Source organism: Oncorhynchus gorbuscha, linkage group LG23 (genome assembly GCF_021184085.1).
Source record: "Oncorhynchus gorbuscha isolate QuinsamMale2020 ecotype Even-year linkage group LG23, OgorEven_v1.0, whole genome shotgun sequence".
NCBI classification, from domain to species: domain Eukaryota; kingdom Metazoa; phylum Chordata; class Actinopteri; order Salmoniformes; family Salmonidae; genus Oncorhynchus; species Oncorhynchus gorbuscha.
In genome coordinates this window covers 11,523,049-11,530,229 of record NC_060195.1, presented here as the reverse complement: position 1 = coordinate 11,530,229, position 7,181 = coordinate 11,523,049, and the positions used below count along the sequence as shown (strand labels likewise).

Below are 7,181 nucleotides of genomic sequence, written 5' to 3'. Positions count from 1 at the left end.
CAGTAAGGAATGAACCAACCACTTTATGTGTGTACATTATGCTGGTAGAGGAATGTGGTGTTGATACATATGTCCTCTCACCCTCAGTAAGGAATGAACCAACCACTTTATGTGTGTACATTATGCTGGTAGAGGAATGTGGTGTTGATACATATGTCCTCTCACCCGCAGTAAGGAATGAACCAACCCCTTAATGTGTGTACATTATGCCTGTGGAGGAATGTGGTGTTGATACATATGTCCTCTCACCCGCAGTAAGGAACCAACCACTTTATGTGTGTACATTATGCTGGTAGAGGAATGTGGTGTTGATACATATGTCCTCTCACCCGCAGTAAGGAATGAACCAACCCCTTAATGTGTGTACATTATGCTGGTAGAGGAATGTGGTGTTGATACCTATGTCCTCTCACCCGCAGTAAGGAATGAACCAACCCCTTTATGTGTGTACAGTATGCTGGTAGAGGAATGTGGTGTTGATACATCATGATACCATGATGTATCTATAGATCTACTGGTATCATGATGTATCTATAGGTCTACTGGTATCATGATGTATGTGTAGGTCTACTGGTATCATGATGTATCTATAGGTCTACTGGTATCATGATGTATCTATAGGTCTACTGGTATCATGATGTATCTGTAGGTCTACTGGTATCATGATGTATCTATAGGTCTACTGGTATCATGATGTATCTATAGGTCTACTGGTATCATGATGTATCTATAGGTCTACTGGTATCATGATGTATCTATAGGTCTACTGGTATCATGATGTATCTATAGGTCTACTGGTATCATGATGTATCTATAGGTCTACTGGTATCATGATGTATCTATAGGTCTACTGGTACCATGATGTATCTATAGGTCTACTGGTACCATGATGTATCTATAGGTCTACTGGTATCATGATGTATCTATAGGTATACTGGTACCATGATGTATCTATAGGTCTACTGGTACCATGATGTATCTATAGGTCTACTGGTATCATGATGTATCTGTAGGTCTACTGGTATCATGATGTATCTATAGGTCTACTGGTATCATGATGTATCTATAGGTCTACTGGTACCATGATGTATCTATAGGTCTACTGGTACCATGATGTATCTATAGGTCTACTGGTATCATGATGTATCTATAGGTCTACTGGTATCATGATGTATCTATAGGTCTACTGGTACCATGATGTATCTATAGGTCTACTGGTACCATGATGTATCTATAGGTCTACTGGTATCATGATGTATCTGTAGGTCTACTGGTATCATGATGTATCTATAGGTCTACTGGTATCATGATGTATCTATAGGTCTACTGGTACCATGATGTATCTATAGGTCTACTGGTATCATGATGTATCTATAGGTCTACTGGTACCATGATGTATCTATAGGTCTACTGGTACCATGATGTATCTATAGGTCTACTGGTATCATGATGTATCTATAGGTCTACTGGTACCATGATGTATCTATAGGTCTACTGGTACCATGATGTATCTATAGGTCTACTGGTATCATGATGTATCTGTAGGTCTACTGGTATCATGATGTATCTATAGGTCTACTGGTATCATGATGTATCTATAGGTCTACTGGTATCATGATGTATCTATAGGTCTACTGGTACCATGATGTATCTATAGGTCTACTGGTATCATGATGTATCTGTAGGTCTACTGGTATCATGATGTATCTATAGGTCTACTGGTATCATGATGTATCTATAGGTATACTGGTACCATGATGTATCTATAGGTCTACTGGTATCATGATGTATCTATAGGTCTACTGGTACCATGATGTATCTATAGGTCTACTGGTATCATGATGTATCTATAGGTCTACTGGTATCATGATGTATCTATAGGTCTACTGGTACCATGATGTATCTATAGGTCTACTGGTATCATGATGTATCTATAGGTCTACTGGTACCATGATGTATCTATAGGTCTACTGGTACCATGATGTATCTATAGGTCTACTGGTACCATGATGTATCTATAGGTCTACTGGTACCATGATGTATCTATAGGTCTACTGGTATCATGATGTATCTATAGGTCTACTGGTATCATGATGTATCTATAGGTCTACTGGTACCATGATGTATCTATAGGTCTACTGGTATCATGATGTATCTATAGGTCTACTGGTATCATGATGTATCTATAGGTCTACTGGTATCATGATGTATCTATAGGTCTACTGGTATCATGATGTATCTATAGGTCTACTGGTATCATGATGTATCTATAGGTCTACTGGTACCATGATGTATCTATAGGTCTACTGGTACCATGATGTATCTATAGGTCTACTGGTATCATGATGTATCTATAGGTCTACTGGTATCATGATGTATCTATAGGTCTACTGGTACCATGATGTATCTATAGGTCTACCGGTATCATGATGTATCTATAGGTCTACTGGTATCATGATGTATCTATAGGTCTACTGGTATCATGATGTATCTATAGGTCTACTGGTATCATGATGTATCTACAGGTCTACTGGTACCATGATGTATCTATAGGTCTACTGGTACCATGATGTATCTATAGGTCTACTGGTACCATGATGTATCTATAGGTCTACTGGTATCATGATGTATCTGTAGGTCTACTGGTATCATGATGTATCTATAGGTCTACTGGTATCATGATGTATCTATAGGTCTACTGGTATCATGATGTATCTATAGGTCTACTGGTATCATGATGTATCTATAGGTCTACTGGTACCATGATGTATCTATAGGTCTACTGGTACCATGATGTATCTATAGGTCTACTGGTATCATGATGTATCTATAGGTCTACTGGTATCATGATGTATCTATAGGTCTACTGGTACCATGATGTATCTATAGGTCTACTGGTATCATGATGTATCTAGGTCTAGGTCATGATGTACTGGTCTACTGGTATCATGATGTATCTATAGGTCTACTGGTACCATGATGTATCTATAGGTCTACTGGTATCATGATGTATCTATAGGTCTACTGGTACCATGATGTATCTATAGGTCTACTGGTATCATGATGTATCTGTAGGTCTACTGGTATCATGATGTATCTATAGGTCTACTGGTATCATGATGTATCTATAGGTCTACTGGTATCATGATGTATCTATAGGTCTACTGGTATCATGATGTATGGTCTATCATGATGTATCTATAGGTCTACTGGTATCTACTGGTATCATGATGTATCTATGAGGTCTCTACATGATGTATCATGATGTATCTATAGGTACCAGTAGACCTATAGATACATCATGATACCAGTAGACCTATAGATACATCATGATCCCAGTAGACCTATAGATACATCATGATACCAGTAGACCTATAGATACATCATGATACCAGTAGACCTATAGATACATCATGATACCAGTAGACCTATAGATACATCATGATACCAGTAGACCTATAGATACATCATGATACCAGTAGACCTATAGATACATCATGATACCAGTAGACCTATAGATACATCATGATACCAGTAGACCTATAGATACATCATGGTGAGTGCTATATACTCACCAGGCTGCCATGTTTTATCACTGTCTTGCCATTGTAGGTTAATATACTCTGGGTTTGAAATGGTTTCCTCAACTTATAGTGACACATTATTGATGAGAGAGAGATTTCAGATGGCCAATGAAGATGTCAGTGAGACTGTCAATCAGTGTATATGGGAGACTGTCAATCAGTGTATATGGGAGACTGTCAAACAGTGTATATGGGAGACTGTCAATCAGTGTATATGGGAGACTGTCAATCAGTGTATATGGGAGACTGTCAATCAGTGTATATGGGAGACTGTCAATCAGTGTATATGGGAGACTGTCAATCAGTGTATATGGGAGACTGTCAATCAGTGTATATGGGAGACTGTCAATCAGTGTATATGGGAGACTGTCAATCAGTGTATATGGGAGACTGTCAATCAGTGTATATGGGAGACTGTCAGAGGCAGCAGATGGTTCTGTAGTAATATTGATCCAGCACCAGCCATTAAATAAAACAACTCATTTCTCATCCTGTTTTTCAGAAGGTTGTAATGGCAAAGGAAGGAATTATATAGTTGACATGTGGCTTGTACAGTGTGTTACAAAACAGGCCATTTCCGTTCAGATGAGAGGACAGATGTGGAGCGTACACATTCTTGGAGTGATGACAATATCATTGCTGTGTGTTTGTGTGTGCGTTTATTTGAATAAACTTCACCATGCGGTTTAACAAGTTCATGAGATTACTAGCACACAAACACGTCATTTTCTATACAGGTTTATTTACTAAATGTATTAAAATTCTCTGTACAGCTCCTCACTAACGAAGATCAGTAAACGATACACACACATGCAGATTCTGACTCTTTTTGTAGTAGTCACTAAGATGTTTGACCATTTTCTCCGTGTTAAGTGAACTTACAAAACCAAAGAAACGGTCTCGCTAACGATGACCCGTGGCTGTATTTCCACCGTAGAATCGGATGTAAGTTAGAGGAGCTGTGATATGTCGTTAGGGAGTTTACATGCAATTTCTTACAAAAATAAGGAAACCCATCAGTCCTTAATAAATACATCTACTTTCAAGCAATGTACACCTCTCTTTCTTTAGAATTGTTTATTTCCTTATTCCTGCCTTCCCTTTTTTTAAATATTTTTTTTGTGTGTGTGTGTGTGTGTGTGTAAATCTATCTTTTCACGGTTTTAGGTGATTAGTTTTCTTCCTAAATACTATGGAATCACAGTCTTTTGAAAAGGAAATGTGCTAATCTTTTAAGACATCCCCTTGTAAGTACGTCGTATAAATCCATTTTCTCCTTGTATTTATATTATTCAGCTTTTTCATTTACTAAGTAAATTCACCAAACACTACAATGCTCATAAAATGAAATGAAAACTGAAAGCATATCATCAAACCGCGCAGCTTATTGTAAAATGTGTAATTGTTTAGCAAAATACCAAGGTCATCCATAATACTACTGTTGAGAAGCCAATACTGTTTGGATTGCAGTTCATCTACTTTTCCGATGTCCCTTTTGGTTCAGTTTTAATCTATTGTACAGAAGATTTGAATGATTTTAGGTTACATGAAAATCCAGCTATAAGCAGGTGTTCTTTCAAAATGAAGACTAAAAAAACAGGCTATTTTGGAGCGACACTGTGTGAGTGAGTTTTCTCTTCATATTATACACACCATAAAACACACTGGGAGAGTTTCTGAACTATGAAACGTGCTCAGACAGTCCTCTGCGTTCTTTAAAAAAACACATCTGAATCTGATGGCAGTATATTGGTATTGTGAGATGGCTTTAAGTTGTGTAAAGCCAAATGCTGCATCTCACATTCATCTCTTTCTTGAGTCCCTGTGTGTGTGTGTCCAGAGTGGCCCCCTAGTCAATATATAGTGCACTTTTGAGTGGGGGCTCTGCACAGAAGTAATGCACTATATAGGTGATAGGGTTCCATTTGCGATGCGCAGTTTACTAGCTACCAACGCCTTCTCTCGGAGTCTGTCTCTGACACTTCAAAAGCACCATAGTTGAGGACAACAACAATACAATATTATTTTGGCTATGGCATATTTAACCAATTGATTCCAATAAGATTCAAATGTGTCTTTCAAAACAATTCCAAGGTCACAGGAAAATAACAAGCTATCTTCTAATAATCCGTGTCTATAATAAACATATTTTAAAACACATTTAACCAGTAAAAACACAGCCTGCAAGAAGAATTAGGATAATCTGATCAAATTCCCTTTGCAGAAAAAACAATTTATCATCTGTCATATCGTATTCATCTTCTGTCCGGCACTTGGAAATGTGCTCGGGGTGCAAGTGATGGCTTTAGGTATCTCTCTTTTGTCTTTAGCATCTCAAATGAAGTTCCTTAAAACAGATTACAGTATCGATCCTGTCTTTCTGTTTGTTTGTTTGTGTGTTTGTGAGTTCAAGCCAAACGCAATACCGCTGTGATGAAATGCATTGTTCTAAGTAACCCTGCGAGTCTGTGACTGTTCCATACGTAAGGCACTGGAGGAAACCGCTTGAGTTCTTCACGTCACCAGTCCTGTCGTGTCGCCATTGCAGATTATCGTCGCCATTTTCCGCCAGGAGAGGATTTAGCTGCAGTTGAGGAAACCCCCATCCTGACTTGATCATGTTGTTTCATCATAGGGTCAATAGTCACAGTCGTTCGTAAGGGATCGTGTACCTGGTCTAGCTGAAGCGCCCGATACCTGTTTTAGAGGAAGGAAGTAGAGACACAGGGATAATCTTAATGGCATTTAACTGATTCCTTGCGTCTTCTCTCTTCACCTCCTCATAACCAATAGGATTTGAAGTCGGAGATCCCTCCCCTCTGACCTTCTCACCCAATGGGATTTGAGGAGTCGAGGAAAAGAGGACCCAAGGAATCAATGAAATTGAGATTCTCACACAGAGAAACATGGGTAATAAGTCTTAAAATGGTGGATGAGATGAGACGTGTCAATAAGGTTGGAATGGTTGAGGCACGATGATGTGTTACTTGGGACATTAGCTTAACACATAGATTTGCAGATGCTGCTAGCATATTCTACTGAGTAAACTAAAACCTTAAGCTAGATAAAGTATGAGTGTTTACGAGATAAAGATTAATGTTTTTTGATGGCTTAATCTTTTTTATTTTAATTCAAATTTTAAATCATGTTGATTTCAATTAACAACACCATAGTGCAGGGTTTTTTCTGGACCAAAAAGGGGCTTAGGTGGTGGGCGTGAAATAGGGCGTGGCCGGTCCATTGGGACGCAGACTTAAAAATATTTAGAGGCCCCCCATCTTGGCGGTGTAGAAAAATGTTTGCATTTCAAGCCAATTTCCTTCAAATCTACATATTCTGCCATGGACCTGAGATAACATTTTGCAGTTTTAAAACAAATGTCCTTTAATTTTATGCATTTTTCCATGGCTAATGCTGTGTTCTTTGGCTCAAACATAATAACAAATGCTGAATAAATGTTTTATGTACAATTCTCCCAGACTGTCTAGCTTTTATGTTGCTGATTGTTAGTTTTCAAAGATGATATAACTATAGAGTATGTAGGTCCATTATCTCTTCTACATACTCTATATCTGGTTTTAATCATTTAAGTTTACG

At 38.1% G+C, this 7,181-nt stretch overlaps 1 protein-coding gene across 2 annotated transcripts in view; it reads right to left on the bottom strand.

Annotated features, from left to right (window-relative positions):
* Positions 1–4,110: 4,110 nt before the first annotated feature.
* Positions 4,111–7,181, bottom strand: part of LOC124010928 (glutamate receptor 3-like) — a 260,547-nt gene continuing 257,476 nt past the window's right edge. For both annotated transcript variants that reach the window (XM_046323751.1, XM_046323750.1), the window contains exon 16: positions 4,111–6,281. The gene's annotated coding sequence lies outside the window, so the exon portion shown is untranslated. The remainder of the gene's footprint in view (positions 6,282–7,181) is intronic.